The 25,268-nt window shown below is 47.3% G+C and overlaps 1 protein-coding gene across 3 annotated transcripts in view; it reads right to left on the minus strand.

Moving 5' to 3' along the window:
• The window catches only part of STMN4 (stathmin 4), a 50,484-nt gene extending 26,144 nt beyond the window's left edge, over positions 1 to 24,340 (minus strand). The window contains exon 1 of one of the 3 annotated variants that reach the window (XM_069728435.1): positions 24,069 to 24,340. The gene's annotated coding sequence lies outside the window, so the exon portion shown is untranslated. The remainder of the gene's footprint in view (positions 1 to 24,068) is intronic. The other 2 variants (XM_069728434.1, XM_069728436.1) reach the window with 2 other exon arrangements.
• Positions 24,341 to 25,268: the final 928 nt, after the last annotated feature.

A 25,268-nucleotide genomic window follows, 5' to 3' on the forward strand; every position in this document is an offset into this window, starting at 1 on the left:
GCAGGTAGGCCTCTGTGGCTTGGGAAGGCTCGCATCCAAGTCTGCTCCCGGCGCCAGGTGCGCCTGATGAGTCCAGTGAACGATTCCAGGGACGTTAGCGGCGGCTGCCGCCGCTTCAGCAAGTTCCTCCTCTAAGGTCTTGGAGACGACTAAGACAGCGGTACATCGCTGGATATCTCGGGCCCACCAGCCATGGCCCCTTTGGTATCGACGATAACTTACTGCATCCCCCGGCGTCAGGACGGGACCTTTACTGTTGCCACTCAGGCAGGACTCTACCTCTTCCCGGGTGATGTGGACCCTTACTGACGACCCGATCTCCTGGACGAAACCTTTTCCCCTCTGGGCTGGTAGACGATCACCACTCCCCATTTCGGTAGGGAACCATCCAGCAACTCACCGCGGGCCTCTCGGTCCACCTCTCTAGCATATTCCACAATTAGGTGCCTCCGATAGTCCCTCCAGGGGTAGGGCCCAAGATACCACCCACACGATTCCGGGCCTGATAGTGGGGACTCCGGAGCTCCGTCAGCCATGGTGAAGGTCGGGTCCAAGGTCGGAGGAATACCGACTCCCGGTCTGTCGGGACACCGAGCTCTCTCACAGGTGGGGGCTCTGCCGGCGCCACGCCACTCCTCTGGGGCTGCCGCCAGAGCTGGTACCGGCAGCGGAGGCTCCGCGGACAGCTCCCAGGGATCGATCCTTTCCAACGGTGGCATGCCGGTGTAATCCTCCGGTGATGGGGATCTATGCAGGGCCATTCTCTTTCGTAGACCTTCTCTGCTCTCCAGTTCCACTTCATCTGAGTCATAGTTTCGTTTCTTCAGCCTCCGCCCGCCATAGAGAATTAGGAGGCGGACCTCGGCTGCTGACGGACACGTCCTCAAGACACAGAAATTTTTAGACTGGGCGGCCATTGTTTTTCGCGCTTCTCAGTTCGTTCACGCCCACAGCTCCACGCCCTTCTTCTTCTCCTGCGCTCCTCGTGGCGCTATAATGGCAGCAGTTTTGGCGGGATTCTTTGCGGCAGTTAGCAATACACAGTCTTTGCAATAAATCACAGTTCAAGCACGATTCAATCACAGTTCCAAGGCTCACATGACCTGATTCTTCAGGCTTAAGTAGATCCTGTTCGTGACGCTAAGTTGGAGCGCCCCCAGACGCAGGGCCGCGGGATACTTGGTACCGGGCCTCTCTGTCTCGGTCCTGGGGTTGTCACATTGGCTAGACCCGGTCCGTGACCCTGCTAAGGGGCGTCCAATGAAAGGTGATGGTGCGTGGTGCAAGACGCGATGAATAACGAGGACGCAGGGTTGCAGTCTCTTTACCTTTTTACTGAAGGCTTTGGGATCCGCAATCCAGAGCACTGTTAACAGGGCTGGCTGAGACCGGCCGGTCCAAAGGCACATCCAGAGCTCCCTTTGCAGCTGGAAATCAGTGCCTACCCACCAGCGCCTGTGTGTTGTAGTCCTTCCCTGCTGAGCACCACGGGATAGTCCTTACAACTGTCGTGTCTGTTGTCGATGTTCTCTCTCTCTCTGTCCCCCAGATGATATGGTTAGGACACACCCGTATGACGGGTAGTCCTGTAGTTATTCTGGTACCTTAGAGACGCCCCTCTCCCACAATTGCCTCCTATGTCTGTTTAGGTGATTTAGGTGAGACAGCCAACCAGCATGGCTACCACAGCATCTTGCAGCGGCATGCTATTCCATCCGGTTTGCGTTTAGTTGGACCAGCATTTATTTTTCAACAAGACAATGACCCCAAACACACCTCCAGGCTATGTAAGGGCTATTTGACCAAGAAGGAGAGTGATGGGGTGCTACGCCAGACCTGAACCCAATTGAGATGGTTTGGGGTGAGCTGGACAGCAGAGTGAAGGCAAAAAGGCCAACAAGTGCTAAGCATCTCTGGGAACTCCTTCAAGATTGTTGGAAGACCATTCCCGGTGACTACCTCTTGAAGCTCATCAAGAGAATGCCAAGAGTGTGCTAAGCAGTCATCAAAGCAAAAGGTGGCTACTTTGAAGAACCTAGAATATAAGACATACTTTCAGTTGTTTTACACTTTTTTGTAAAGTATATAATTCCACATGTGTTAATTCATAGTTTTGATGCCTTCAGTGTGAATTTGCAAATTTCATAGTCATGAAAATACAAAAAAATCTTTAACCCCTTTACCCCCAAGGGTGGTTTGCACGTTAATGACCAGGCCAATTTTTACAATTCTGACCACTGTCCCTTTATGAGGTTATAACTCCGAAATGCTTCAACGGATCCTGGTGATTCTGACATTGTTTTCTCGTGACATATTGTACTTCATGATAGTGGTAAAATTTCTTTGATAGTACCTGCGTTTATTTGTGAAAAAAACGGAAATTTGGCGAAAATTTTGAAAATTTCGCAATTTTCAAACTTTGAATTTTTATGCAATTAAATCACAGAGATATGTCACACAAAATACTTAATAAGTAACATTTCCCACATGTCTCCTTTACATCAGCATAATTTTGGAACCAATTTTTTTTTTTGTTAGGGAGTTATAAGGGTTAAAAGTTGACCAGCAATTTCTCATTTTTACAACACCATTTTTTTTTAGGGACCACGTCTCATTTGAAGTCATTTTGAGGGGTCTATATGATAGAAAATGCCCAAGTGTGACACCATTCTAAAAACTGCACCCCTCAAGGTGCTCAAAACCACATTCAAGAAGTTTATTAACCCTTCAGGTGTTTAATAGGAATTTTTGGAATGTTTAAATAAAAATGAACATTTAACTTTTTTACACAAAAAATTTACTTCAGCTCCAATTTGTTTTATTTTACCAAGGGTAACAGGAGAAATTGGACCCAAAAAGTTGTTGTCCAATTTGTCCTGAGTACGCTGATACCCCATATGTGGCAGTAAACCACTGTTTGGGCGCATGGGAGAGCTCGGAAGGGAAGGAGCGCTATTTGACTTTTCAATGCAAAATTGACAGGAATTGAGATGGGACGCCATGTTGCGTTTGGAGAGCCACTGATGTGCCTAAACATTGAAACCCCCCACAAGTGACACCATTTTGGAAAGTAGACCCCCTAAGGAACTTATCTGGATGTGTGGTGAGCACTTTGACCCACCAAGTGCTTCACAGAAGTTTATAATGCAGAACCGTAAAAATAAAAAATCATATTTTTTCACAAAAATTATATTTTTGCCCCCAATTTTGTATTTTTCCAAGGGTAAGAGAAGAAATTGGACCTCAAAAGTTGTTGTCCAATTTGTCCTGAGTACGCTGATACCCCATATGTGGCAGTAAACCACTGTTTGGGCGCATGGGAGAGCTCGGAAGGGAAGGAGCGCAGTTTGACTTTTCAATGCAAAATTGACAGAAATTGAGATGGGACGCCATGTTGCGTTTGGAGAGCCACTGATGTGCCTAAACATTGAAACCCCCCACAAGTGACACCATTTTGGAAAGTAGACCCCCTAAGGAACTTATCTAGAGGTGTGGTGAGCACTTTGACCCACCAAGTGCTTCACAGAAGTTTATAATGCAGAACCGTAAAAATAAAAAATCATATTTTTTCACAAAAATTATATTTTTGCCCCCAATTTTTTATTTTTCCAAGGGTAAGAGAAGAAATTGGACCTCAAAAGTTGTTGTCCAATTTGTCCCGAGTACGCTGATACCCCATATGTGGCAGTAAACCACTGTTTGGGCGCATGGGAGAGCTCGGAAGGGAAGGAGCGCCGTTTGACTTTTCAATGCAAAATTGACAGGAATTGAGATGGGACGCCATGTTGCGTTTGGAGAGCCACTGATGTGCCTAAACATTGAAACCCCCCACAAGTGACACCATTTTGGAAAGTAGACCCCCTAAGGAACTTATCTGGATGTGTGGTGAGCACTTTGACCCACCAAGGGCTTCACAGAAGTTTATAATGCAGAGCCATAAAAATAAAACAAAATTTTTTTCCCACAAAAATTATTTTTTAGCCCCCAGTTTTGTATTTTCCCTAGGGTAACAGGAGAAATTGGACCCCAAAAGTTGTTGTCCAATTTGTCCTGAGTACGCTGATACCCCATATGTGGGGGGGAACCACCGTTTGGGCGCATGGGAGGGTTCGGAAGGGAAGGAGCGCCATTTGGAATGCAGACTTAGATGGAATGGTCTGCAGGCGTCACATTGCGTTTGCAGAGCCCCTAATGTACCTAAACAGTAGAAACCCCCCACAAGTGACACCATTTTGGAAAGTAGACCCCCTAAGGAACTCATCTTGATGTGTTGTGAGAGCTTTGAACCCCCAAGTATTTCACTACAGTTTATAACGCAGAGCCATGCAAATAAAAAATATTTTTTTTTCCACAAAAATTATATTTTAGCCCCCAGTTTTGTATTTTTCCAAGGTTAGCAGGAGAAATTGGACCCTAAATGTTGTTGTCCAATTTGTCCTGAGTACGCTGATACCCGATATGTGGGGGGGAACCACCGTTTGGGCGCATGGGAGGGCTCGGAAGGGAAGGAGCATCATTTGGAATGCAGACTTAGATGGATTGGTCTGCAGGCGTCACATTGCGTTTGCAGAGCCCCTAATGTACCTAAACAGTAGAAACCCCCCACAAGTGACCCCATATTGGAAACTAGACCCCTCAATGAACTTATCTAGATGTGTTGTGAGAACTTTGAACCCCCAAGTGTTTCACTACAGTTTATAACGCAGAGCCGTGAAAATAAAAAATCTTTTTGTTTTCCCACAAAAATTATTTTTTAGCCCCCAGTTTTGTATTTTCCCAAGGGTAACAGGAGAAATTGGTCCACAAAAGTTGTTGTCCAATTTGTCCTGAGTACGCTGATACCCCATATGTTGGGGTAAACCCCTGTTTGGGCACACAGGAGAGCTCGGAAGGGAAGGAGCACTGTTTTACTTTTTCAACGCAGAATTGGCTGGAATTGAGATCGGACGCCATGTCGTGTTTGGAGAGCCCCTGATGTGCCGAAACAGTGGAAACCCCCCAATTATAACTGAAACCCTAATCTAAACACACCCCTAACCCTAATTCCAACGGTAACCCTAACCACACCTCTAACCCTGACACACCCCTAACCCTAATCCCAACCCTATTCCCAACTGTAAATGTAATCTAAACCCTAACCCTAACTGTAGCCCCAACCCTAACCCTAACCCTAACCCTAGCCCTAGCCCTAACCCTAGCCCTAACCCTAACCCTAGCCCTAACCCTAGCCCTAACCCTAGCCCTAACCCTAACCCTAACCCTAGCCCTAACCCTAGCCCTAGCCCTAACCCTAGCCCTAACCCTAACCCTAGCCCTAGCCCTAACCCTAGCCCTAACCCTAATCCTAGCCCTAACCCTAGCCCTAATGGGAAAATGGAAATAAATACATTTTTTTTTATTTTTCCCTAACTAAGGGGGTGATGAAGGGGGGTTTGATTTACTTTTATAGCGAGTGTTTTAGCGGATTTTTATGATTGGCAGCCGTCACACACTGAAAGACCCTTTTTATTGCAAAAAATATTTTTTGCAATACCACATTTTGAGAGCTATAATTTTTCCATATTTTGGTCCACAGAGTCATGTGAGGTCTTGTTTTTTGCGGGACGAGTTGACGTTTTTATTGAAAACATTTTTGGGCACGTGACTTTTTTTATCGCTTTTTATTCCGATTTTTGTGAGGAAGAATGACCAAAAGCCAGCTATTCATGAATTTCTATTGGGGGAGGCGTTTATACCGTTCCGCGTTTGGTAAAATTGATAAATCAGTTTTATTCTTCGGGTCAGTACGATTACAGCGATACCTCATTTATATCATTTTTTTATGGTTTGGTGCTTTTATACGATAAAAACTATTTTACAGAAAAAATAATTATTTTTGCATCGCTTTATTCTCAGGACTATAACTTTTTTATTTTTTTGCTGATGATGCTGTATGGCGGCTCTTTTTTTGCGGGACAATATGACGCTTTCAGCGGTACCATGGTTATTTATATCTGTCCTTTTGATCGCGTGTTATTCCACTTTTTGTTCGGCGGTATGATAATAAAGCGTTGTTTTTTGCCTCGTTTTTTTTTTTTTTTTCTTACGGTGTTTACTGAAGGGGTTAACTAGTGGGACAGTTTTATAGGTCGGGTCGTTACGGACGCGGCGATACTAAATATGTGTACTTTTATTGGTTTTTTTTTTTTATTTAGATGAAGAAATGTATTTATGGGAATAATATTTTTTTTTTTTTTTCATTATTTTGGAATATTTTTTTTTATTTTTTTTACACATTTGGAAATTTTTTTTTTTACTTTTTTACATTGTCCCAGGGGGGGACATCACAGATCAGTGATCTGACAGTTTGCACAGCACTCTGTCAGATCACTGATCTGACATGCAGCGCTGCAGCCTTCACAGTGCCTGCTCTAAGCAGGCTCTGTGAAGCCACCTCCCTCCCTGCAGGACCCGGATCCGCGGCCATCTTGGATCCGGGGCTCGAGCAGGGAGGGAGGTGAGGAGACCCTCGCAGCAACGCGATCACATCGCGTTGCTGCGGGGGGCTCAGGGAAGCCCGCAGGGAGCCCCCTCCCTGCGCGGTGCTTCCCTGCACCGCCGGCACATCGCGATCATCTTTGATCGCGGTGTGCCAGGGGTTAATGTGCCGGGGGCGGTCCGTGACCGCTCCTGGCACATAGTGCCGGATGTCAGCTGCGATAAGCAGCTGACACCCGGCCGCGATCGGCCGCGCTCCCCCCGTGAGCGCGGCCGATCGGCTATGACGTACTATCCCGTCCAGGGTCAGATAAGCCCAGGGCACCTCGACGGGATAGTACGTCTAAGGTCACAGAGGGGTTAAATGAGAAGGTGTGTCCAAACTTTTGGTCTGTACTGTATATATATATATATATATATATATATATATATATATATATATACATTTATATTTCATATAGTATATATATATATATATATATATATATATATATATATATATATATACACACACACTAGATGGTGGCCTGATTCTAACGCATCGGGTATTCTAGAATATGTATGTATGTATGTATATAGCAGCCACGTAGTACAGTCATGGCCAAAATTTGTGAGAATGACACCAAAATTATATTTTCACATGATCTGCTGACCTCTGGTTTTATTAGTGTTTGTCTGATGTTTATATCACATACAGAAATATAATTGCAATCATATTATGAGTACCAATAGGTTATATTGACAGTTAGAATGAGTTAATGCAGCAAGTCAATATTTGCAGTGTTGACCCTTCTTCTTCAAGACCTCTGCAATTCTCCCTGGCATGCTCTCAATCAACTTCTGGACCAAGTCCATTCTTGCATAATCAATGCTTGCATTTTGCCAGAATTTGTTGGTTTTTGTTTGTCCACCCGTCTCTTGATGATTGACCACAAGTTCTCAATGGGATTAAGATCTGGGGAGTTTCCAGGCCATGGACCCAAAATCTCTGTTTTGTTCCATGAGCCATTTAGTTATCACCTTTGCTTTATGGCAAGGTGCTCCATCATGCTGGAAAAGGCATTGTTGGGCGCCAAACTGCTCTTGGACGGTTGGGAGAAGTTGCTCTTGGAGGACATTCTGGTACCATTCTTTATTCATGGCTGTGTTTTTAGGCAAGACTGTGAGTGAGCCGATTCCCTTGGCTGAGAAGCAACCCCACACATGAATGGTTTCAGGATGCTTTACAGTTGGCATGAGACAAGACTGGTGGTAGCGCTCACCTCTTCTTCTCCGAATAAGCTGTTTTCCAGATGTCCCAAACTATCGAAAAGGGGATTCATCAGAGAAAATGACTTTGCCCCAGTCCTCAGCAGTCCACTCCCTGTACCTTTTGCAGAATATCAGTCGGTCCCTGATGTTTTTTCTGGAGAGAAGTGGCTTCTTTGCTGCCCTCCTTGAAACCAGGCCTTGCTCAAAGATTCTCCGCCTCACAGTGCGTGCAGAAGCACTCACACCAGCCTGCTGTCATTCCTGAGCAAGCTCGGCACTGCTGGTAGTCCGATCCCGCAGCTGAAACAGTTTTAAGATACGGTCCTGGCGCTTGCTGGCCTTTCTTGGGCGCCCTGGAGCCTTTTTGACAACAATGGAAGCTCTCTCCTTGAAGTTCTTGATGATGCGATAGACTGTTGACTGAGGTGCAATCTTTGCAGCTGCGATACTCTTCCCTGTTAGGCCATTTTTGTGCAGTGCAATGATGGCTGCACGTGTTCCTTTAGAGATAACCATGGTTAACTGAAGAGAAACAATGATACCAAGCACCAGCCTCCTTTTAAAGTGTCCAGTGATGTCATTTTTACTTAATCATGACTGATTGATCGCCAGCCCTGTCCTCATCAACACCCACACCTGTGTTAATGGATCAATCACTAAAACGATGTTAGCTGCTCCTTTTAAAGCAGGACTGCAATGATGTTGAAATGTGTTTTGGTGGTTAAAGTTCATTTTCTGGGCAAATATTGACTTTGCAAGTACAGTAATTGCTGTTAAGCTGATCACTCTGACATTCAGGAGTATATGCAAATTACCATTAGAAAAAATGAAGCAGTAGACTTTGGAAAAATTAATATTTGTCTCATTCTCAAAATTTTTGTCCATGACTGTATATAGCACACGCCACGAAGTATATAGGAGCCATTTAGTATATAGCAGACAAATACTACATGGCCTGTGCTATATACTATGTGGCTGCTATATACATACATACATATTCTAGAATACCCGGTGCGTTAATACAGGCCACGCAATATATAACAGTGGCCACGCAGTATATAACACAGCCCAAACAGTATGTAATACAGCCCACGTACTATATAACACAGCTCACGTACTATATAACACAGCCCACGCAGTATATAACACAGCCCACGCAGTATATAGCAGCCACGCAGTATATAAAACAGCCCATGTACTATATAACACAGCCCACGCAGTATATAACACAGCCCATGTAGTATATAACAGCCCACGCAGTACATAGCAGCCACGCAGTATATAACACAGGCGATGTAGTATATAACACTGGCCACATAGTATCTAACACTGGCCACGTAGTATATAGCAGCCACGCGGTATCTAACACAGCCCACGTAGCATATAGTATATATCCCCGTTAAAAAAAATAATTAAAATAAAAAAGTTATATACTCACCCGCCGGGATCCAGCGAAGCTCTGGTGATGCGCGGGCGGCTGCCGCCATCTTCCGTTCCCAGGATGCATTGCAAAATTACCCAGATGACTTAGCGGTCTCGCGAGACTGCTAAGTCTTCTGGATAATTTCGCAGTGCATCTCTGGGATCGGAAGCTTGCGGCAGGCGCGCGCGGCTCGGCGGACTACGGAAGGTGAGAATAGCAGGTTTTTTATTTTTATTATTTTTACCATTGCATCTTTTTACTATTGATGCTGCATAGGCAGCATCAATAGTAAAAAGTTGGTGACACACAGGGTTAATAGCAGCGGTAACGGAGTGCGTTACCCGCAGCATAATGCGGTCCGTTACTGCTGGCATTAAACCTGTGTGAGCGGTGACTGGAGGGGAGTATGCGGGCACTGACTGCGGGGAGTATGGAGCGGGCACCGGGCAGTGACTGCAGGGGAGTAGGGAGGGATGTTATGATCTGGTGGCCTAGGAGCAGCATGAGACGTACTCTGGAGAAGGTGGTACCTGTACTGACCGCAGACCCTGAACTTAACACCGCAACTAGAAGTAGCCGTGGGATGTACCTAACACTCCCTAGACACCTCGACACAGCCGGAGGACTAAATACCCCTAGAGATAGAAACAGGAAAACTATCTTGCCTCAGAGAAAATCCCCAAAGGATAGACAGCCCCCCACAAATATTGACTGTGAGAGGAGAGGGAAAAGACATACGCAGACTGAAATCAGGATTTAGCAAAGGAGGCCATTCTAGCTAAAAAGAAAGAATAGGATAGAGTACTATGCGGTCAGTATTAAAACACTAGAAAATATCCACCACAGAAAATACAAAATCTCCACATCTGACTAAAGACATGGAGGGTATATCTGCATCTCCAGAGATACCAGCTTGGCTGAAAAAATCCTTACACAGACAAAGCTGGACAAGACAAAACATGGAAATGCACTGAACTATAAGGCATGCGGTGGGACTGCAAAAACAAAGCCAGAACTTATCTTTGTTGAAATGAACAGCAAAACAGGAGAGACCAGGCAGGGATGTGAATCCTCCAAAAACAATGGACAACTGGCACTGACTAAAGAATCAAGCAAGACTAAATAGCCCAGTCCGAATTGCAATAAGTGGACACACCTGATGAATGCTGCGATCCAAAGACAGCAGCACTACCACTCATAACCACCGGAGGGAGCCCAAGAGCAGAATTCACAACAGAGGGACTAATCAGACTGTTGCCATCGCTGATTGGTCATGGCAGCCATGACAGGCAGCTGGCGAGACCAATCAGCGACGCGGGATTTCCGTTACGGAAGCTGCAGACAGAAAGACGGACGTCCCCCTTAGACAATTATATATATATATATATATATATATATATATATATATATATATATATATATATATATATATATATATATATATATATATATATATATATATATATATATATATATATAGACGGTATATACAGTTAGGGCCAGAAATATTTGGACAGTGACACAAGTTTTGTTATTTTAGCTGTTTACAAAAACATGTTCAGAAATACAGTTATATATATAATATGGGCTGAAAGTGCACACTCCCAGCTGCAATATGATAGTTTCCACATCCAAATCGGAGAAAGGGTTTAGGAATCATAGCTCTGTAATGCATAGCGTCCTCTTTTTCAAGGGACCAAAAGTAATTGGACAATGGACTCTAAGGGTTGCAATTAACTCTGAAGGCGTCTCCCTCGTTAACCTGTAATCAATGAAGTAGTTAAAAGGTCAGGGGTGGATTCCAGGTGTGTGGTTTTGCATTTGGAAGCTGTTGCTGTGAGCAGACAACATGCGGTCAAAGGAACTCTCAATTGAGGTGAAGCAGAACATCCTGAGGCTGAAAAAAAAGAAAAAATCCATCAGAGAGATAGCAGACATGCTTGGAGTAGCAAAATCAACAGTTGGGTACATTCTGAGAAAAAAGGAATTGACTGGTGAGCTTGGGAACTCAAAAAGGCCTGGGCGTCCACGGATGACAACAGTGGTGGATGATCGCCGCATACTTAATTTGGTGAAGAAGAACCCGTTCACAACATCAACTGAAGTCCAGAACACTCTCAGTGAAGTAGGTGTATCTGTCTCTAAGTCAACAGTAAAGAGAAGACTCCATGACAGTAAATACAAAGGGTTCACATCTAGATGCAAACCATTCATCAATACCAAAAATAGACAGAAAAACACCTCAAGAAGCCAGCTCAGTTCTGGAAAAGTATTCTATGGACAGATGAGACAAAGATCAACCTGTACCAGAATGATGGGAAGAAAAAAGTTTGGAGAAGAAAGGGAACGGCACATGATCCAAGGCACACCACATCCTCTGTAAAACATGGTGGAGGCAACGTGATGGCATGGGCATGCATGGCTTTCAATGGCACTGGGTCACTTGTGTTTATTGATGACATAAGAGCAGACAAGAGTAGCCGGATGAATTCTGAAGTGTACCGGGATATACTTTCAGCCCAGATTCAGCCAAATGCTGCAAAGTTGATTGGACGGCGCTTCATAGTACAGATGGACAATGACCCCAAGCATACAGCCAAAGCTACCCAGGAGTTCATGAGTGCCAAAAAGTGGCACATTCTGCAATGGCCAAGTCAATCTCCAGATCTAAACCCAATTGAGCATGCATTTCACTTGCTCAAATCCAGACTTAAGACGGAAAGACCCACAAACAAGCAAGACCTGAAGGCTGCGGCTGTAAAGGCCTGGCAAAGCATTAAGAAGGAGGAAACCCAGTGTTTGGTGATGTCCATGGGTTCCAGACTTAAGGCAGTGATTGCCTCCAAAGGATTTGCAACAAAATATTGAAAATAAAAATATTTTGTTTGGGTTATGTTTATTTGTCCAATTACTTTTGACCTCCTAAAATGTGGAGTGTTTGTAAAGAAATGTGTACAATTCCTACATTTTCTATCAGATATTTTTGTTCAACCCTTCAAATTAAACGTTACAATCTGCACTTGAATTCTGTTGTAGAGGTTTCATTTCAAATCCAATGTGGTGGCATGCAGAGCCCAACTCGCGAAAATTGTGTCACTGTCCAAATATTTCTGGCCCTAACTGTATGTTTTTATGAATATTTGAGGCCATGGATCCTTTCTATGTCCATTTTGCAAGCTGGTGAGATTTTCTCGCCATACGGATGCCATACGGATGACACACGGATAATTTTTGGAGAAAAAAAATCGCATCCTCGCATTGAATATGGATCACTGTTCAGGAAATTTTCTGCGTATCTCGGCCATCAAAAACGGACCGTATTTTTATGCATTGTGTGTGACTCCAGCCTAACACTCTCACATCTCTCCAGTCCGTCCTTAATTCTGCTGCTTGACTAATCCATCTCTCTCCTCGCTACTCCTTCGCTTCTCCCCTCTGCAAATCCTTTCACTGGCTCCCAATTCCCCATTGTATCCAGTCAAATTCCTAACACTGACCTACAATGCCGTCCATAATCTGTCTCCTCCATATATCTCTGAGCTAATCTTACAGTATCTTCCAACATGTAATCTCCGCTCCTCCCAAGACCTCTTTCCCTCCTTCCTACATATTCATTCCTCACCCAATCACCTCCAAAACTTCTCCTACGTTTCCCCCATCCTCTGGAATTCTGTGCCCCAACATGTCCGATTATCTGCTACATTCGGAACTTTCAGACAGACCAGGCTGGAGCGAGCCGCCCCACCCCCTCTCCCGGGCGACGTACGTGAAAGCCGACATGACAGGGGGTTTGGAGCAGGGAAAAAGGGGGTGTGGAGTCTTGTTCCCGCTCTGAGGACCTGTGAGCAGGAAGCACCAGCAGCTTACCATGGCAGCCATTGAAGGAGTCCTGTCACAGCTGCGGGCGGCGGCATCACAGCCTCCAGGCTGGTTGGGGGCTCTGGTGTCCAGCATCCTCGGCGGTGGCAGCGGCAGCAGCGGTGCGGATCCCCCGGCGGTCGGGCCCAGTGAGCGGCGGTCCAGGTGAGTGCGGCCCCCGCAGCGCTTATCCCCCGATGTCACCTGGGTGTCTCAGCGGCGGCGCAGGAGCACCTCAGCGGACCCTCCAGGCTGCGTGCCTGCTCAGAAGCGCCCCAGCAGGCCGCGGTCTGGGAGGAATCCGCCAGCCGCGCTGAGGCCTGCGGCGGCAGTTAGGCCTTCTCCCCCAGCACGCCAGGGGGCGGGGCCTATGCGCACCAGAGCTACTAACGGCCGGAGTGACATCACGGTGGGCCACCGCGGTGATGACCAGGCCAGGTGGCCTGCTTCCTGTGGCAGCGCGAAACGGCTGGGGAGCCTCCCAGCGGCGGGCAGCGCCCCAGACCCAGCGGGGCTGCTGGACACAACCGGGGGGCACCATTCCTTTCAAGCACCGGCGACCGGGCCTGTATCCTCTCAGGTAGCGGCGTCAGACAGCAGCGTTTAGGACGGCGGGTCCGGGTCTGGGCCTACAGGACATCAGGCGGTCACCTCGGCTGACGGATTCAGCACGGTCCCATCTGCAGGGGGCAGATCGGTTGGAGCGGTATTGCGGAGCGAAGTTCACATCCGGGAGGGCCCAAGGATGGCTTCAGGATCGAGAGGTGGCTGGACGGCGACAGCGTCTGCGGCTGGCGGGATCACAGCTCCCTTGCAGCCTGGTGAGAATCCATCTATGTATTGTTTGTCCCCGGCGTTTTCGACGCCGACTTTGACTTCTGTGAATCGGGTTGAGGGGTATGTGGAGCGCGGTAATGGAGTCGGTATGCGGGCTGATGCGAGTCGTGAGGGGGTGGGGGAGTTGTTGTCGGGTGTACGTGAGCTGTTGTCACGGTTGGGCATTGGTAGGCCAGGGCCATCCCCTTTGTCAGCTTGGGTCAGATCGTCTGGTCCGGGGTTGGCGTTATCCGGCAGCGGGTCTGCCGAATCGGGCAGGTTGACCGAGCCGGTCTCGGTATCTGTGCAGACTGAGAAAGAGAAGGAAGGGGGCATTCGGTTGGATGATAATACGCGGGGCGAGGTGTATGTTTGCTTTGAAGGGCCGTTGGGGGAGCACTTCAAAAAGGAGGTGTGTGAGAAGATTTGGAAGGACGAATATGTCGAGATATGTTCGCTTTTGCCGTTGGAAAAATGTAACCTTGATAAGAGTAAAAAGGAAGATCGTAAGAAGGAGGACGAGGAAAAGCGGCGATGGCGCCTTATTCCTCAGACGTTTGTAAATTGGCATCAGGCGTTCGCGATTTTGGCAAACGTTGTTGGCGAGAAGGCTCCCGAGAACTGCTCCACCTTGTTTTGTTATGTGGATTCCATAGGTGAGGCGCGTAGGGCTTATGGTGGGCAAGCATGGTTACAATACGATGAGCAGTTCCGGCAGCGGAAGGCGGTCCGTCCGGCGATCCGGTGGGATCAGAAGGACATTGGTTTGTGGTTACGGGTGATGGCGCCAACAAAGTTTGGTCACTCCTTTCAAAGCGGGGCCGGAACTTCCGGCCAAAGCGCTTCGCAGGGGGTGACTTCGGTGAGGTTGGACGCGATGGCCCCCTATCTAAATAGGTTTCCCAACAGGGAGAGAGCAGAGTTGCTCCGGGCTGGTTTAGTGTTGTTTTTTGTATACCTGCCCCGGCTTTTGTGGTACCACCGAGTTTAAAGAACCTCAGATCGGCCTTGTTGCATGCATCAGTCGTGTCAGAAAAGTTGGGCAAAGAGGTGGCTTTGGGTAGGATGTCTGGACCGTTTCCAACTCCTCCCTTGGACGATTTGGTGGTGTCGCCGTTGGGTGTGGTTCACAAGAAGGAGCCTAATAAATTTAGGCTCATTCAGCATTTGTCCTACCCGAAAGGGAGGTCCGTGAATGATGAGATCGATCCAGAGCTTTGTTCGGTGGTGTATACGTTGTTTGATGAGGCAGCCAGGTGGTAGAGGGGCATTGTTGGCTAAGACCGATATTGAGTCAGCCTTTCGTTTATTGCCGGTTCACCCCGATAGCGTGAGGTTGTTAGGCTGTTATTGGGACGGCGGGTTTTATGTTGACCGTTGTTTGCCGATGGGCTGCTCGCTGTCGTGCGCTTATTTTGAGGCCTTCAGTTCTTTTTTGGAGTGGGCGGTGCGGGATGTGTCCGGTTTGGATTCAGTGATTCATTATCTGGACGACTTCTTGTGCATAGGGCCTGATCAGTCGCAATTTTGTGAGGTCCTGTTGAGGACAGTTGTTTGGGTTGCGGAGCGTTTTGGGGTCCCGCTGGCACCAGGCAAGACTGAGGGTCCGTGCACGAGTCTGTCTTTTTTGGGTATTGTTAGTTATCGATTCTGTGAAGTGGGAGTTTAGGTTGCCAGTTGACAAGGTGTTGGGTTTGAGAGACGAGGTGGCCCGTGCTAGAAGTTTGAAGAAATTGCCGCTGCGAGAGGTGCAGTCGCTTATGGGAAAATTGAATTTTGCATGCCGAATTATCCCAATGGGGAGGATTTTTTCACGTAGATTGGCTAGCGCTACAGCCGGGATTACCGCCCCACATCATTTTGTTCATTTGTCGTCCGAACACAAGGCCGACTTGGAGGTTTGGGACCGTTTTTTGTCATGTTACAACGGGCGTTCATTGTTGATGGAGGAAGCAGTGGGTAACGCGGATTTGGATTTGTTTACCGACGCCTCAGGCGGTATTGGATTTGTGGCCTTTTTCGGGGGCCGTTGGAGTGCTGCTCGATGGCCGGAAGCTTGGTTTGAAACAGGGTTGGTACGGAACATTACTTTGTTGGAGATTTTTCCGATTTTGGTGGTGGTGCAGCTTTGGGGCGACGATTTTCGAAACAAAAGGGTGCGCTTTAACTGTGATAATATGGCGGTCGTGTGTGCCATTAACAGTTTGACGACAGCGTCGCCCCCCCGTGATCAGAGTTCTTCGGCAGTTGGTTTTGTCTTGTTTATCCTTGAACGTTTATTTTTTCGGCATCACACGTGCCCAGTGTTAATAACTGCATTGCCGATTCTCTGTCTCGTTTCCAGTGGGAGCGTTTTCGGTCGCTGGCTCCGGAGGCCGAGGAGACGGGGCTGGGATGCCCAGCGGAGCTTTGGAGCGTGGTATCCGGGCTGCAGAACCTTTAATTCAAGTGTCCTTGGCGCCGAGTGCGTGGTCGTGTTATCAAGCGGTATGGAGTTCGTGGCAGAGCTGGTTGGCGTCTTGTGGTGTTGCGGGTACTGGTCGGGAACAAGTGGGGGCGTTGTTGTTGTGGATGAGGCACGGGGCAGACCAGGGATGGTCGGCAGCAAAGGTTGATAGGATGAAAGCGGCTTTAGCTTTTGGTTTCACGCTCCGGGGCCTGCAGGACTTGACAAAGTCCTTTTTGGTAAGGCAACCTGCGAAGGGGTTGAGAAGAACGGGTAGCCGTGGCGATTGCAGGCGCCTGGTGTCTTTTGAGATGTTGGAGCGGTTGGGGGAACGTATGGGCGATATGTGTTTCCGGTTTTGAGGTTGCGCTATTTCGTCTGGCTTTCTCGTTGGCCTTTTACGGGGCCTTGAGGGTGGGGGAGTTGGTGTCCCCCACTACAGTTCATCAGGGGGGCCTTTGGGCGGGGGACTTTTTTGTTTCCGAGGGGTTGTTGCAATTTTGGAGTCGGAGGTCTAAGACGGATCAGATGGGACGGGGTAAAAGGGTGGTTTTGGGCGCCGTGCCGGGTCCGTTATGTGTCCTGTCCGTTGCTGGCAGGATTTTGATAGGCTTTACCCGCGGGGTGATGGGCCTTTGCTACGTCATGAGGACGGGTCTTTTCTGTCTAAATACCAGTTTGTAGTGGTTTTTCGGCAGTCTTCGGAGGCCATTGGCGTGGATTCTTCCAGGTTCGCCTCGCATTCTATTTGGATCGGGGCCGCTACGGAGGCGGCGCGAAGTGGTTGGGCTCCTGCGGTGGTACAGAGGATAGGGCGGTGGGAGTCTGGTCGTTATCAGAGTTACGTGAGGCCCTGAGAGGCTGGTGACTGTCGGTCATTGTACTCGTTGTTGGCGCGTGCCTAAGTTGTTTATGTTTTTCAGGTTCATCCTCGCTGTTGGTGTGGATTGTCGGCCACTCTTACGTGTACTGGGGCGCAAAGCAAGCAGACGTCTGATGGGATGGAAGACAGCTCGTCTTTTCCAGGGACGTGGCCGTCATCAGGTGGTTGGGGTTTCGGGGCTTAGGTTAGAACAGAGTCCTGGAGGAGGTACACAATGGCGTGCGGTTGGACACGCCTCCCGACATTTTGGTTTTACACGTTGGGGGAAACGACTTGGGAGTTCATCCTTGCCGTGAGTTGATCTGGGACATTAAACATGACTTGCTACGGTTATGGGTCTCTTTTCGGGACATGTCTATTGTGTGGTCGGAGATTGTTCCACGGAAATCCTGGAGGTACGCTAGGTCGGTGGACAAGATTAATAAGGCCCGCATCAAGGTGAATCGGGCCGTGTCTGGTTTTGTCGTACGGAATGGGGGCTTTGCCGTGCGTCATTTTGAGTTGGAGGGTGGTGGTGACCAATATCTTTTGGGTGATGGCGTTCCTCTGAACGCGGTGGGCATTGACTTGTGGGCCCTTGGGCTACAGTCTGGAATTGAGCGGGCCATAGCGGTTGGTGGGGTCTCGGATACTTGAGGGGGTCAAGTATCCTCGTGGTGGCGGGCGGAGGAGTCCTTGGAGTTGGTGCTAAATTGGCCTGGGGGGTCCGTCGGGATACGGATTCTCCAGTTGGTATAAGTTTTGGTTGCGGGTCTGGTGATTTGGGGGAATCTTGGTAATGGTGGGCCAGATTCCTAAGTTGGAAGTGGACCAGGGTAACCCTTCGGGGTATTTTGGTGCTCTCGAGCCTGTGGGGTAACGGCTGAGAGTAATCTACGGTTGGTCTCTTGTCCACTTGTTTATACTATGGTTGACACCAGACTTTTAGCTTCAAGGACCCCTTCCCATCTCATGTTACGGTTAAATGTTTTGTTTGTTTATAGTAAAGGCCGCTGTGGCCAATTATATCCAACTTGAGACTCATGTCATTATTCGGATGCTGGGAAGAAAAGGGGTCGGAGACCCTTGGGGCGACACTTACTCATGGTGGTCGACAATACCAATGTCAAGAACTTGAAAACGCATCTCTTGAAGAAAGCTTACAGCCTGCAATGACCAACCTCACCACCTATTACCTTCCCCATTACCCGGCAGGCAGTAAGCCCGCAAGGGCAGGTCCATCTCCTTTCTGTATCAGTCTGTCTGCCATGGAATCAATGTGCTTTAAAAATATGTAATACTGAATATATTTTCCATGTATGATATGACATATTTTTTATGGACACCCCTTTTTGTACTTGTTTTTGGATTTATCATTCAGTCCTATTACCGCCGGTGTTTAACATCTGATCTGTCCCCACGCATTGCTCCACCTATCTCAGAGCTGAACAGGATTGGTTTTAACCCCTTCATGCTGCAGCCCTTTTTCGTTTTTGCGTTTCTGTTTTTCTCTCCGCTTCTTCCCAGAACCATAACTTTTTTAATTTTTCCGTCAATATGGCCGTGTGAGGGCTTATTTTTTTTGTGGGATTAGTTGTATTTTTGAACGACATCATTGGTTTTACCATGTCGTGTACTCGAAAACGGGAAAAAAAAATTCCAACTGCGGTGAAGTTGCAAAAAAAAGTGCAATCCCACAACTGTTTTTTTTACATTTTTTTTTATCCTACCCACCAAATGCTAAATCTGACCTGCCATTATGAATCTTCAGGTCATTACGAGTTTCTAGATACCAAACATGTTTAGGTTGTTTTTTATTTAAATGGTGAAAAAAAATCCTAAGTTTGTTAAAAAAATAAAAAAAATTATCGATGTGAATACTTTTCTGCCCACTGATGACAAAAGTATTTAATATTGCTTCTCTAAGGGAGACTAGAAGCTGCGATACCCCGATCACAGGCGATGATCAGGGCAGCAGGGTGGCTCAGTGGTTAGCACAGCAGCCTTGCAGCACTGGAGTCCTGGGTTCAAATCCCATCAAGGACAGAATCTGCAAACAGTTTGTATGTTTTCCCCGTGTTTGTGGGGGTTGTCTCTGGTTTCCTCCCACATTCCAAAGACAGACTGATAGGGAATTTAGATTGTGAGCCCCATCGGGGACAGCGCAGATAATATGTGCAAACTGTAAAGCGCTGCGGAATATGTTAGCGCTAGGGTTGAGCGAAACGGATCGTTCATTTTCAAAAGTCGCCGACTTTTGGCAAAGTCGGGTTTCATGAAACCCGACCCGATCCCTGTGTGGGGTCGGCCATGCGGTACGCGACTTTCGCGCCAAAGTCGCGTTTCGTATGATGCGCTTGGCGCCATTTTTTCAGCCAATGAAGGAGCGTGGGAAGAGTGATGACATAGGTCTTAGGGGTGTGGACGCCTATCGCCATGTTGTCACTTGTGATTTGCAATGTGTAACACCAGCTTTTCAGTTGAGAGAGAGAGAGAGAGAGAGAGAAAATTCCCATTGTCTTTGCATTGGGTTTCGGTCGATCCTCGACTTTTCGCCATAATCGGCCGATTTCACTTGACTCGACTTTTGAGATAGTCGGGTTTCGCAAAACCCGACTCGACCCTAAAAAGCTCAAGGTCGCTCAACCCTAGTTAGCGCTATATAAATATTATTTATTATCAGATCGCCTGCATGTAGCAGAAAAGCTTACTTGCTATGAGCGCCGGCGGAGCGTCTAGCAGCGCTCATAACAATCCGGCAATGACAACCATAGAGGTCGATCCATCAGTGACCTGCGATCATGTGAGTCACCGATGGGCAGGATTAGTGATCCGCTTCCAGAGCGATCACATTAAATGCCACTGTCAGCGATTGACTGCGGCATTTAATGGGTGGATCGCGATTCCAACCGCAGCTGTTAGGGGCACATGTCAGCAGTTCAAATCAGCTGACATGTGCCGAAAAAGATGTGGGCTCCGGCGCTGAGGGAGGGATACGACATGCGGCCCATGTCGTGAAGGGGTGAAAACACCCAACTTAAAAAAAAAAAAAAATCATGCCAGAATTCTGGAGAAAACTGGTGAACTGGGGCCTGTGTATTTTCAGATTTTTTGTAATGTAATTAATGGGACATTTTTCTTAATAGATTAATTTTTATTTTATGATTTACTTCAATACCATACAAGCATGTGTGACACATTCTATCAGTGTTTTTGGTCAGTATTATATTAGTGTTTGTAGCTAAAACCAGTAGCGGCTTCAAATCACATGACTTTTGGATATGGGATGGACCCCACTCCTTCTTAAAACCACCATAACTACTGTAAACCTAGGTACTAAAATAAATACACAAAACACATTATTTTGGTTGTCAAAATGGCCACAGCTTTTATTCAAATCACAGGATTAAATAATCACAGTAGGAGTCAGGTGGAGTGCTAGTACATTGGGATTCACAAGTACTGCGATATCCCCAGCTGTCTGACATACAGCACCAGGACAGACAGCCATAAAGGGGCGGCATGCACTGGCTTGCCATTCAAGCAGAGCCAGTAAACTTTCAGGGCACCAATGACCCTATTATCCTCACTCCTGTGCTTAACCACTGTGCCCGCCCCTGATTGATGTTACCATTACAACGTCCTTGAGGCTGGCCACCAAAGCCGAGCCTGCTCACCACCATGAGGTTTTACATCCTCTATTAGTTAAAATGAGTCCACCTTAACTTGTCTGCAACTTCCACCTGACTCCTAAACCGCAAAGCCGTGACGGGTTATAAATTCCAAGTCTCATTTGACACCTTTTTTTTTTTTTTTTATAATTAAATCATTTTTGCAAACTTAAAAACTAGGAGTCCCTGCAAAAGCATTAATGGGACTAACCTTGGCAAACCCCCGACTCACAAAGAGTCATCCTACAGCGCTCAGGAGAGGAAAAACCCCCTGTGGAGGAAACCTCCAGGGAACCATGGCTGAAGGATTGCCCTTCCCTTGGGCTTAGAAGGTTACCGCAAATAATAACTCTTTATAGCCAATATACAATTGAACCTGGTACAAGATATACAATGACAAATTCAAAAATACAATAAAGCATTTATCATTATACAAGCAATAATTAAAAAGTTTAAGGACAGAGATTATAAACAGGGCGGGAGGGCGGGTAATATTTCCTCCTGTCCATCGTTTGAGAGAAAGAGGGAGAGCCAGAGTTGCCTCCCCTATAGAAGCCCCACCCTCCTCACAGTAATAGACCAGGCACAAACATCTAAACTCCTTCCTCTTAAAGCAACAACACTCTTGTTTAAAATCTACACTGCAATACAAACAAAGGCTGCAGGAGTTCTCAGTCCACCCATCCCCAAGTCATGTCCACCTCCGTCTAGTCTCCGGTGGTTTCTTGACTTTTGGATATGGGATGGACCCCACTCCTTCTTAAAACCACCATAACTACTGTAAACCTAGGTACTAAAATAAATACACAAAACACATTATTTTGGTTGTCAAAATGGCCACAGCTTTTATTCAAATCACAGGATTAAATAATCACAGTAGGAGTCAGGTGGAGTGCTAGTACATTGGGATTCACAAGTACTGCGATATCCCCAGCTGTCTGACATACAGCACCAGGACAGACAGCCATAAAGGGGCGGCACGCACTGGCTTGCCATTCAAGCAGAGCCAGTAAACTTTCAGGGAACCAATGACCCTATTATCCTCACTCCTGTGCTTAACCACTGTGCCCGCCCCTGATTGATGTTACCATTACAACGTCCTTGAGGCTGGCCACCAAAGCCGAGCCTGCTCACCACCATGAGGTTTTACATCCTCTATTAGTTAAAATGAGTCCACCTTAACTTGTCTGCAACTTCCACCTGACTCCTAAACCGCCACCAGCGAGGCCATTTGACACCTTGAATGGACTCGACCCCCATCACCCATGCCTAATAAAGTCATCAACCAGCTCTGCATGCTATGGAAAGACTGTGCATATAAGGAACAAAATTCCAGGACTGCAACAGATTAATTTTATCAATGCAACACTACCAAATTATGATCGATAATACGGTAACTACAGCAAAACACCAGCCGCTAAACATCCTGCAATTTGGATCCTATAATGGGGAATGCAGAAACTAAACCACAATAAAGGGGTAGCCACAGTATGACTACCTGTATAATGACATCTGTGATGCCTCAAAAACTATTATACTGCATGTATTGTAGCCAGCTCTAATAACTCACTAATTCACAGATTTCAGTTCAAGAAACCACCATTACATACAGTAGCTGGGCTGTGCAGTAACCAATTCTTAAACCCACTTACTATTACTACCCAAAAAGTGATGAGTGTATAGAAAGAGAAAGATACTATAAACAAGGAGTAATTAAAAGCCATACACAATATAATATCGACATTATAACCGATCATTAAATAATTTAAATAATTTCTGCAATATTTGGACATGGCAAATGAAATAAGCCTATAGCAGAAAAGTCTACAAAGACATTATTAATAACCAGGGGCGTAGCTAGAGCTTTTGCCGCCCGGGGCTGCTCCCGAGTTTGGCGCCTTCCCCCCCCCCCCCCCCGGCTCAATACACACAAAGGTTACCAAAAATAGGGCAACACACATGATAGGGTCTGCAAAAAAAAAAAAAACAAGTTCTGCTTACCTGACCGCGCTCCTGCTCTCTCCACGCAGCTGAAGCGTGCACTCGCCGGCGACTGACAATGACGTCAGAAGCCGTCGACGTGTGCGCTGCGGCCGACTTCAGCTGCCAGCCTCCAAATGGCTGGTGGCTGTTGTTAACTATTGACGTACGGGCGCGGGCCCGCACGTCAATAGCGTTAAACAGCTATGATGCAGATACAGCAGAGAAATATAGCATAGCCACATAGCATATAACACAGCCCACGTAGCATATAGCACAGCCACGTAGTGTATAACACAGCCCACGCAGTATATAGCACAGCCCACATAGCGTATAGCACAGCCACGTAGTATATAACACAGCCACGTAGTATATTGCCCAGCCACGTAGTATATTGCCCAGTCACGTAGTATATTGCCCAGCCACGTAGTATATAACACAGCCACGTAGTATATTGCCCAGCCACGTAGTATATTGCCCAGCCACGTAGTATATTGCCCAGTCACGTAGTATATTGCCCAGCCACGTAGTATATTGCCCAGTGATGGAGTATACAGCACAGAGCCACGTAGTATACAGACTTAAAATAAAAAATAAACATATACTCACCCTCCGATGAATTCTGGCCCTGTATCGCACGAGGCAGCTTCCAGTCCCAGGGTTGGTATGAGAGCAGGACCTGTGATGACGTTGCGGTCACATGACCGTGACGTCATGGCAGGTCCTTCTCACATACCATCCTTGGCACCGGAAGCTGCCACTTGCATGGAGCGGGCACTGGAGCGTTGCGAGGAGCGGGAAAGGCGATGGAGGGTGAGTATAGCAGGTTTTTTCATTTTTTTATTATTTTTAACATGACCTATTTTTACTATTGATGCTGCATAGGCAGCATCAATAGTAAATAGTTGGGGACACACAGGGTTAATAGCAGCGGTAACGGAGTGCTATTACACCGCGGCCCGTTACCGCTGCTATTAACCCTGTGTGAGTGGTGACTGGAGGGGATTATGGAGCGGGGGCTGATTGTGGGGAGTATAGAGCAGGCGCCGGGCACTGACTGCAGGGGAAGGACTAATCGGACTGTGCCCGTCGCTGATTGGTCGCGGCAGCCATGACAGGCAGCTGCCGAGACCAATCAGCGACAACAGACAGAGGCCGCGACCAATGAATATCCATGAAAGAAAGAAAGACAGAAGGACAGACAGAAAGACGGAAGTGTGACCCTTAGACAATGATGTAATATATATATATATATATATATATATATACATATATACTTCTCACCTGTGTCTTGCCTCTCTGTTATTTTCTGTCTCTGTTCTCACATCTTTTCTGTCTCCCGCTCTGATTTTCATATTTCCTTCTGCCTCTTCTTCCTGCTTGTCCGTGGCTCCGCCCCCGACATTTAGCCCCGCCCCTCCATGGCTCTTCACATTGTGAGAGCTGTGACGCTGCTGGAGGGGCGGGATCGGAGCTTCTGCTGCTGACTGCAGGTGCGGGGGTGAGTCACAGCGTGTGTGACTGTGTGCCCCTGCTACACTGCAGCCAGCAACTCTGCACGGCCACGCGCACTGCCAGCGCTCTGCTCCAGTCCTCATAATGCAGGGAGGAAGGAGCAGAGAATGAGTGCGCGCAGCCGCGCTGATAGCCGCCCCCACATTGTGCCGCCCGGGGCGGCCCGCCCCCCCCCGCACCCCCCTTCCTACGCCACTGTTAATAACCTTGCCACGCCATTGTTAATTGCTTTACAGGCACTTGATAACATATACCATTAACCTTCTCCAACTGGGACAAAGGCATTGGGAATAGGCACATTGCCCTTCGTGTTAATGCACCCCTAGCCGCTCCCACTGGCTCAAGGGCATCGGGATGCACTTTATTACTTTTCTCTTAGTCACTCATACTGACTCCAGGGAACCCATATTAGGTACATTGCTCTTCAGTTTATTGCCCCAGATTACTGCATTGTCCAGACAACAACCTTGAAAGAAATAGGAGTTGGTCAATATAAACAGTCAAAATCTGTGCCTCAGCATTCTCAAGTCACAGGTACTATTCAGGACCTCATCCAACACCCCAGGCATATGACCTGTCCAGGTGCTATTCAGGACGTCAGTCCAACACCCCAGGCATATGACCTGTCCAGGTGCTATTCAGGACATTAGTCCAATACCCCAGGCATATGACCTGTCCAGGTGCTATTCAGAACGTAGTCCAACACCCCAGGCATATAACCTGTCCAGGTGCTATTCAGGACATCAGTCCAACATCCCAGGCATATGACCTGTCCAGGTGCTATTCAGGACATCAGTCCAACATCCCAGGCATATGACCTGTCCAGGTGCTATTCAGGACATTAGTCCAATACCCCAGGCATATAACCTGTCCAGGTGCTATTCAGAACGTAGTCCAACACCCCAGGCATATGACCTGTCCAGGTGTTATTCAGGACCTCGTCCAACACCCCAGGCATATGACCTGTCC

Source organism: Ranitomeya imitator, chromosome 5, assembly GCF_032444005.1.
Source record: "Ranitomeya imitator isolate aRanImi1 chromosome 5, aRanImi1.pri, whole genome shotgun sequence".
NCBI lineage: Eukaryota > Metazoa > Chordata > Amphibia > Anura > Dendrobatidae > Ranitomeya > Ranitomeya imitator.